Here is a 10,109-nt window from a genome sequence, read left to right on the forward strand (position 1 = left end):
ATGTTTCTCATGAATGCTCCTCCAGTGGTTGCTCTCCAGCCCAAATGGGAGGCCTCTGTCCCGCCAGGGAGCTTTAGGTTCCCCGGGTGCTTCTCGGAGGCTGACAAGGGCGTGGAGAGCATGTCGGTGAGCACCCGGGTGCAGATGCTCATCAGCACGCTGCAGAGCGACAGGGCTGCTAGGGGCACCAGCGATGAGCGCGCTGCGCAGAGGGGGCAGAGGGATGCCATGACGCCAGGCCTGCTGCCAAGCCCACCATGCACAAGGAGCTGCCAGCGTTGGCTGCCTGTGGTCTTGTTGCTGACTTTGACCCCATGGGAGAGGAGGAAACTGCAGACTTTGGCCCATTGGTGCTAGATTCAGACAGTGACGATTCCGTGGACCGGGACATTGAGGAGGCCATCCAGGAGTACCTGAAGGTAAAGAGTGGAGCCGCACAGCCCGGGGCCAGCGGGGCCCAGCCATGCGCAGCCTTCCAGGGCTGCAGGCGGAGGCAGTAGATGTAAGCCGGAACTGGCTCACAGCAGTGCCCAACTGCCCTGTGTTCCCCAAAACTTGTACCTGGCTCAGATGGTGTGGCCCTGGCAGCCAGGTGGGATCCAGCAAGGACCAGGGCTCTGCCTCCCCAGTCAGCATGAGCAGAGATGACTCCTTTGAGCAGAGCATCAGGGCAGAAATAGAACAGTTTCTGAATGAGAAAAGACAGCATGAGACCCAAAAATGTGATGGGTCAGTGGAGAAGAAACCAGACACACATGAAAATTCGGCCAAGTCACTCTCGAAATCCCACCAAGAGCCAGCTACAAAGGTGGTGCACCGGCAGGACCTGATGGGCGTCCAGGAGTTCGCCTTCTGCAGACCTCCCCCGGTTAGCAAAGACAAACGTGCAGCCCAGAAGCCTCAGGTCCAAGGTCACGACCACGCAGGAGAACTAGGGCAGCACAAAGCCAGCAACCCCCGCCGCCCTTCAGAAGCAGGACAGAATAAAAGTGGGATTAAAAGGAGCGCCAGCACCGCAAGGAGGGGAAAGCGAGTCACGAGCGCCGTACAGGCGCCCGAGGCGTCCGACTCCAGCAGCGACGACGGCATTGAGGAGGCCATCCAGCTGTACCAGGTGCAGAAAACACGCAAGGAGGCCGACGGGGACCCGCCCCAGAGGGCCCAGCTCCAAGAGGAAAGAGCACCTGCCCCTCCCACACACAGCACAAGCAGCGCCACAAAAAGTGCCTTGCCAGAGACCCACAGGAAAACACCCAGCAAGAAGAAGCCAGTGCCCACCAAGACCACGGACCCTGGTCCAGGGGATCTGGACGCTGACCATTCCCCCAAGATCCCAAAGGAAACCAAAGCTCCACCTCCAACGAGCCCGGCTTCCAGGAGCAAGTTTGTGGAATGGTCCTCTTGCCAGGCAGACACCTCCGCTGAGCTGATGTGTGTAGAAGCAGTCCTGGACATTTTCAACACGGTCCTGCCGGCCCTATGGAGGGCAGCGATGGGTCCCTGTCCGCAAGCCCACTCTTCTACTCCCCCAACGTGCCTTCCCGCTCTGACGGTGACAGTAGCTCCGTGGACAGCGACGACAGCATTGAGCAGAAAATCTGGACCTTTTTGGCCCTCAAGGTGCAGTCTGGAAGTTTGCTGGCCAGAGGTGAGAGCTGCCCGCAGGCTGCCCAGGGCCCACTTTCACCACCTGGCCTCAGCAGCCAGACCGGCAGCCCCAAGGCCCCTCTCTCTAAAACACTGGAGCCACTCCTGGCTGCAAAAGGAAGCATAGAGGCGGCGGCCAAGTGAGGCCATCCACTCCCAAGAACATGCGGGAGGTGGGGAAAGAGGGTGGCCAGGATGCGGACCACAGCCAGGGGAGAGCCGGGCCCGGCCATGAGGGGCGGGACCTTCCCATCCAGGGCACGGCCAGCGAGGCCTCGGGATGGGAGGGCGCCGCTAGGGTGGGACCTTTCCATCCAGGGCACAGCCAGCGAGGCCCCGGGAGGAGAGGGCGCCGCTAGGGTGCCCGGTGACACTCGCATGTCACAGGGCCAGGGTAAGACAGACGAGGCAAGGCACCTAGACAAGAAGAAGAGCTCCGAAGACAAAAGCAGTTCCCTGGACAGTGACAAGGACCTGGACACAGCCATCAAGGACTTGTTAAGGTCCAAGTGAAAGCTCAAGAAGAGGTCCAAGGAGCCCAGGGCTGTGTGCAGGAAGAAGGTCAGGTTCAGCACCTCCCAGACGCACTTCCAGGTGCAGATGGGCAGGCTCCTGAGAGAGTGGAAAAACAGGCACCTGCAGGTGCTGAAGAGCTGCCTAAGTCCAAGAGAGACAGCTGCGAGGGCTCCAGGAAGAAACCCCCCAGTGTCTTTGGCAGCAGGGCAGAGAGGACGAGCCCCAGCCTTCCTGGTGAGGAGACCCGCTTCTGCCTCCGCCTCCGAAGAGAATCTACTCCCCAGAGAGTCCCAGGGCCCAGCTCCCAGCCCTGGCTCCTTGTCTGACAACAGCAGTTCAGTGGACAGCGACGATAGCATCGAACTGGAGATTAGGAAGTTTTTGGTGGAAAAGGCCAAGGAGTCGGTGAGCAGTTCAGAAGTTCAGGCAGAGGGCCCCACCGCTCTCGGGACAGGGGGCCCAGCCAGGCCAGAGGTACCTTGCAGGAAGGAGCCGGCCCCACTGCCTGGCATGTGCACACGGAGCCAGAGGGCCGGGGGGGGGGGTCCCACATTTGGCTGAAGGGCATCGAGGCGCAGGGAGCACAGGGCGCAGCGTGCCTGCTCAGCCAGGGTGGGAAGGGGCTCCCCACTGATCCGGCGGAGGGGATCATGCGCCACCCAGGAGGACCAGCGGCAGTGTCTCCGCCAAGGTCTCTCAGTGAGCAGGAGAAATGTTTACGTTTACAAAGACCAGAGCCCACGAGGGGCTGAGCCTGCTGCCAAAAGTGCTTTTGGTCAGCGGCCCAGCTGTGCCACAGCGGGCACCGAGGCAGGAGGCGCCAGGAGGACCTTTCACGTGGGCTGCAGGAACCGGAGCTTCCTGACCCCCAGCCCAGGAGCTGAGAGGGACGCTGGAGCCCAGGCCAACCGCGCCCCGCCCTGGAGTGACTTTGCCCACCACAGTCGGCTGCCCAGCCCATGGGCACTTCGCTCCAAAGGTAGAGATGCGGCGTGGAGGGGGCGGCATTGGGAGAGAGAGACAAGGGGTCCGAGGGCCCCGCCCGGGGCCTGCCCAGCCTGCCCCTTGCGGGCTTCTCCCCGCTGCTGTCCACCCAGCTCTTCCACTTTGGAAAGGGTGTCTCCTGGGGGGGCAGGGAGACCGGCCTCTTCAGCCCCTACCCGGGACTGCCTCTGCAGGGCCTGTCCTTCTCGGCCTTCAGGGAGTCCCAGGCCGGGCCCAGCCCTGTCTTTGAAAGCCCACACTTGCTGGCGAAGAAGGACTGCGGTCACCGGCCAAGCAGGAAGGTACAGACAGGGCTGAGTTTGCACAACAGGAAGAGCTCTGGCTCGGAGGAAAGGATTTTAGACCTGAGGTATCCACGAAGGGTCAATCAGTAGAGATGACCAGGACCAGGACACCTTGGGCAGTGACGCCAGTGACTTCAGCAACACCTCCGCAGAGGTGTTGCTGCTGCAGTGGCGGCAGCTCAGTAGTGAAGGTATAAGACCTCGAGCTGTGGGTTCGCGTCCTGGGTTCCATGCATTCGTGGAAAGCGGCGTAGCCGACGTGTATCTGTGCCTGTGTGTGATGGTTCTGTGGTTGCAGGGAGGGGAAACAGTCTGTTATATATAGCCTTGTATATATGTATACCAACATGAAACAATGCTTTTATTTAACAGATGTGTCCTGGTAAATATGATTTTTGTAGTTTTTTGTACATTATTTAAAGTGATGTAAAAATGTTTTTGGAAAATACTGTTGGTCAATTTTGTAGGGTGTTCCTTAACTGCAGTTTTCTGTGTTCTGCATACAAGTCTTAGATTAGAAAACATTTGGTTTTTATCATCACAACCAGGTTTACAGGGACTCTGATGTTTTTTGGTTGATTGCTGGTGAGAATGGCCGGCGCTGGCTGCAGTGGTAGCTTTAGGAAGGCCGAGGTGCCCTCCCCAGGAATCGCTCACATGCCCCAAAGTGTCCGTCAGGAAGTTCCTGGGACAGCACTTTTTATACAGAGGACACCCCCCCACCACCGCCTGGCTTCATGGTCCTTGGAGGCCAGAGCACATCTGAAAACTACAGGAACGGAAAACCAAACTCCGCATGTTCTCACTTATAAGTGGGAGTTGAACAATGAGAACACTTGGACACAGGGCAGGGAATATCACACACTGAGGCCTGTTGGGGGATGGGGGCAAGGGGAGAGATAGTATTAGGAGAAGTACCTAATGTAAATGATGGGTTGATGGGTGCAGCAAACCACCATGGCACATGTATACCTAAGTAATAAACCTGCACTTTCTGCACGGCTACCCCAGAACTTAAAGTATAATTTAAAAAAAAAAAAACAGAAAAAATAAGTAGAGATTAAACCAGTAATGAAAAATCTCCCAACAAAGAAAATCCCAGGACCAAACGGTTTTACTGGTCAATTTCAACAAACATTTAAAGAATTAATAACAATCCTTCTCAAACTCTTCCAAAAAAATTGAAGAAAAGGGAACACGTTGAAACTCATTCTAAGAGGCCAGCATTATCCTGATATCAACGCCAGATAAGAACACTACAAAATAAGAAAACTATAGGTCAATATCCCTGGTTAACATAGATGCAAAAGTCCTCAATGAAATACTAGTAAACCAAATTCAACAGTGCATTAAAAGAATTATTCACCATGAATCCAGTCTCTACCAAAAATCAAAAAAAAAAAAAATTAGCTGAGCGTGCTGGCGGGTGCCTGTGGTCCCAGCTACTAGGGAGGCTGAGGCAGGAGAATGGCGTGAACTTGGGAGGCGGAGCTTGTAGTGAGCCGAGATCGCGCCACTGCACTCAGGCCTGGATGACAGAGCGAGACTCCATCTCAAAAAAGTAAATAAATAATAAATAAATAAAAAACAAAAAAAGAATTATTCACCAGGATCAAGTGGGATTTATCTCTGGCATGCAAGGATGCTTTAACATACAAGAGTCACTAAATGTGATACACCACATCAACACAATAAAGGATAAAAATCCTTTATTTTTATTATTAAAAAGCACTTGATAAAATTCAACATCCTTTCATGATTAAAAAACAACAAACTGAACAAATTAGGTACAGAAGGACTGTACCTCAGCATAATGAAGACCACATGTAACACGACCACAGCTAACATCATACTCAACAGTGAAAGACTGAACGTTTTTCCTCGAAGATGAAGAACAAGACAAGAATTCCTACTGTCACCATTTCTCCTCAAAATAGGACTGGAAGTCCTAGCCAGAACAATTAAGCAAGTAAAGAAATAAGAATGGAAGTAAAATGGTCTCCATAGATGACATATTTTTATGTATAGAAAACTGTAAAGACTTCACTAAAAGACTGTTAGAAGTAATAAATTCAATAAAGTAGCAAGATACAGAGTCAACATCCAAAAATCAGTTGCATTTCTATGCATAGATGGACTGGAGGGCATTATGTTAAGTAAAATAAGCCAGACACAGAAAGTGAAATATTGTACAATCTCACTTATGTGTGGAACCTAAAAACGTCAAACTCAGAAGAAGAGAACAGAATGGTGGTTGCTGGGAGCTGGGGAAGAGAAGGAAATGGGAAGTTGATGGTTAAAGTGTACAAATTTCAGTTATGCAAGATAAGTAAGTTCTGGAGAGCTATACAGCATAGTACCCACAGAAAATAATACTATATTCTTAAATTGTTTAATTAAAAACTTTTATTATTATTATTTTTAGACAGAGTTTCACTCTTGTTGCTCAGGCTGGAGTGCAATGGTGCTGTCTTGGCTCACTGCAACCTCCGCCTCCCAGGTTCAAGAGATTCTCCCACCTCAGCCTCCCAGTACTTTGCTCAGACTATAGGTACCCGCCACCACGCCCAGCTAATTTTTGTATTTATAGTAGAGATGGGGTTTTGCCATCTTAGCCAGGCTGCTCTCCAACTCCTGATCTCAGGTGATCCGCCTGCCTCAGCCTCCCAAAGTGCTGGGATTACAGGTGTGAGCCACCGCACCTGGCCATTAAAAACATTTTTTTAAACAATAATAATAATAAAGAGGCAGAAGGAAATTTTAAAAGGTGATGGATATGTTTATGGGCTTGATGATAATGGTTTTATGGTGTAAATTTATCAAGATGCGTACGTTAAATATGTACAGTTTTTATGTAAATCATTCCTCAACAAAATGGTTTAAAAAGTAATAAAGTAATTACTGATAAGGGGGGACTTACTTCTGGCATTTTGCTATTCATTTTCTATATGCCTTACAGCATTTTTGTCCATTTCCTGCATGATCTCATTTGTATTTAGTTGATTTTTTGTAGCGAAGTGTTTTAATTCCCTTCTCATTTACTTTTTTATGTTATATAATGTTTTATTTGTGGTTACCATAGGGATTACACTTAACATTCTAAAGTTATAGCACTCTAACTTGAATTTATGCCAGCTATATTTCAATAATATGCAAAAACTCTCCTCACAGTTTTGCTACTGCTCTTTCAGTTATCAATGTCACACAAAATTACATTTTTGTACATTGTGTGTCCATAAACATAAACTAATAATTGTTTTTAATGCATTTGTCTATTAAATTATATAGAAAGCAAAACATGGAGTTTTAAACCAAAGTTACGATAATACTAGATTTAATATTTTCCCATATATTTACTTTTACTGGCATCTTTATTTCTTCATATGGCTTTGAGTTACTATCTAGTGTTCTTTCTTTTCACCCTGCATGATTCTCTTTAAGATTTCTTGCAGGGCAGGTCTAATGGTAGCAAACTTCTCAACTTTGGTTTATTTGGGGATTTCCCGATTTCTTCCTCACTTTTGAAGGACAGTTTTGCTGGATATAGGATTCTTGGTTGAGAGGTAGTGGTTGTTTTTCTTTTAGCCCTTTACATATGTCATCCCATTGTCTTCTGTTCTCCAAAGTGTCTGATGAGAAGTCTACTTATAATCCTATTATATATCCCTAGCATGTGACTAGTTGCTTCTCTCTTGGTGCTTTCAAGAGGCCCTACTGGCTAATTATAATGTCTCAGTATGAGTCTTTTTTTTTTCATCCTACTTGGAGTCCACTGAGTTTTCTGGATATTTATTTTCATGTCTTTCATCAAATTTGGGAAGTGTTCAGCTTTTTTTTTTTTCTTTTTTGAGACAGAGTCTCGCTCTGTTGCCCAGGCTAGAGTACAGTGGTGTGATCTTGGCTCACTGCAACCTCTGCCTCCTGGATTCAAGCGATTCTTCTGCCTCAGCCTCCTGAGTAGCTGGGACTACAGGTATGTGCCACCACGCCCAGCTAATTTTTTTTTTCTTTTAAACGGAGTTTCACTCTTGTTGCCCAGGCTGGAGGGCAATGGCACAATCTCGGCTCACTGCAACATCTGCCTCCTGGGTTCAAGCGATTCTCTTGCCTCATCCTCCCAAGTAGCTGGGATTACAGGCATGCACCACCACACCTGGCTAATTTTGTGTTTTTAGTAGAGATGGGGTTTCACCATATTGGCCAGGCTGGTCTCGAACTCCTAACCTTGTGATCCACCCACCTTGGCCTCCCAAAGTGCTGGGATTACAGGTGTGAGTCACCGTGTTCAGCCTCAGCCATTATTTCTTCAAATGATCTCTCTGCCCCTTTCCCTCTCTTCTTTTGGGACTTCCACAATGTCTGCTTGCTATTCAACAACCGTCTTTATTTCTGTTCCTCTGACTTGATCATTTCAAGTGTCCCATCTTCAAATTCACTGAATCTTTCTTCTGTTGCTCAAATCTGCTTTTGAATCCCTCTGGTGAACTTTTATTTCAATCACTACACTTTTAGTTCCAGAATTTATTTTTTTTTCTTTTTAGGTTTTCTATCTCTTTATTGATATTCCCATTTTGTTTACACATAATTTTACTGACTTTCTCCACATCTTCCTTCAGTTCTTTGACCATCTTTAAGAAAGTTGTTTTAAAGTATTTGTGTAGTAGGTTACCATCTGGTCTTTCTCTGGAACAGTTTCTGTTGTTGTTTTTCCTTTGAAATACCATATTTTCTTGTTTTTTGTATGCCTTGTGTTTTGTATTGAAAACTGGACATTTGAATATAATAATGCAGTAACTCTGGAGATGAGACTCTCCTCTTCCTCAGGGTTTGCTGTTTTGGGGTTTTGTTATGTTTTACATTGTTGTAGGTTGTCTCCATGCTGAGGATCAACCTGAGTTGTAAACTTAAGGTCTTCTCAGGTCTGAAGCTGCTCCTTTCCCTGGGCACACACTCCTCTCTCCAAGGATGTGTGGTAACTTTAATTTCCTCTGTGTATGCCATTGCTTTTGAGTGTCCTAGTCTTTAATGTTTGGCTCCCAAAAAAGGAAAAAAGAACAATGAAGGGGAAGGGAAATGGGGTTCTGGCCTTTTCTATCTCCTAGAAGTTGCTTCAGTCTGGGAAGGGCTTGCAACAATGGAGTGGGGAGTTGTGAGCAATAATGGCTGCCGGCCTCTGTGTTTGCCCTTCCATAATCAAAAGTAGCAATCAACAACGAGAACACAGATCCTAACACTTGGAGGACAGAGTGCTTATTGCCCATGATTGTTCCCACAAGCTTGGTACAAGCTGCTTCAGGAACACATGCAAAGCTTCTTGCCGTGAAGCTGGGGCATGGGGATTGGGTAGCCACTGCTGAGCTAAGAGCTGAAATTGACCAAAATTAAGTAAAAATTATAGTTTAAACCTTCATTTGGAGGTTACAAGCCTCCTTTGATAGAGTCTAGAGTTCCAAAATAGTTATATCAGGCAGATTCTGCCAGTGTGATTATTTTCTAGGTGGGGAGATGAATTCCCAGTGCTTCCTACTCCACTTTCTTCCCAGAACCCTCTCTTGTAATAGTTTTTTACTTAAAATCTATTTTGTCTATACTTTTTTTTCCATATATTTACTTTTTATTGAATTTGTTAATGTTACAGGGTTCTTGCACTGCCAAACCATGCCTGAGAATTCAAACAAATGGTACAAGGGACAGCCTCATCCACCCATCATACAGTATATTAAAACTTGATTCATCTATATTTTGATATTTTCACAATCTTTTAAAAAGTTATAATAAGAGCTGGAATTTAAATCTGCTGCAGGTCTTCAGATTTTGAGTACAGTATGCCTTTACATAACACCTCCACTTACTCATCTCTGTTCATTCTTCAGTAACATAACCCCCAACAACTTGTACAGCCATAACTTGTACAGCCATTCCTGATCTGTTTTGGTTACTTTTTGCATGGAATATTCTCCATTCTCTCATTTTTCAACCCATTTGTATTGGATTTCCAATGAGTCTCTTGTAGACAGCATATATAGTTGGATCCCGTTTTTTTAAATCCAATCAGCCAATTTATGTCTTTTTATTGGGAGTTTAACCTATGTACATTTAATGAAATTATTGATTAGGAAAGACTTACTACCACCATTTTGGTCATTGTTTTCTGTATGTTTAGAGCCTTTTTGTCCTTCTTTCCTCCCTTATTGTCTTCCTTTGTGTTATAGTTGATTTTTTGTAGTGCTATGCTCTGATTTCCTTCTCATTTCCTTTGGCATATATTCTGTAGGTATTTTTTTTGTGGTTACTATGGGAATTACATGGAACATCTTAAAGTTATCTTATTATTTTAAACAGATAACTTCAATCACATACAAAAACTCTACTCTTTACATCTTTGCCCCACTATTAAGTTACTGATGTCACAAATTAAACTTTATATACTTTGTATCCATTAACATAGATTTATAATTATTATGCTTTTGTCCTTTAAATTCCATTAAAGTATTAAAAATTGAGTGATTAGCAAAAATTACAATAATACAGGTTTTAATCTTTATGTATTTACCTTTATATTTTCATCAGGCTGAGCAACTGTCTAGTATCCCTTCATATCAACTTGAAGGACTCCCTTTATTGTTTCTTTTTTTTTTTGATATGAAGTCTCGCTCC

At 46.5% G+C, this 10,109-nt stretch overlaps 1 pseudogene; it reads left to right on the plus strand.

Annotated features, from left to right (window-relative positions):
- On the plus strand, window positions 1–3,649 carry LOC100972181 (protein phosphatase 1 regulatory subunit 26-like; annotated as a pseudogene).
- The last annotated feature ends 6,460 nt before the right edge of the window (window positions 3,650–10,109 follow it).

Source organism: Pan paniscus, chromosome 23 (assembly GCF_029289425.2).
Source record: "Pan paniscus chromosome 23, NHGRI_mPanPan1-v2.0_pri, whole genome shotgun sequence".
Taxonomy (NCBI): domain Eukaryota; kingdom Metazoa; phylum Chordata; class Mammalia; order Primates; family Hominidae; genus Pan; species Pan paniscus.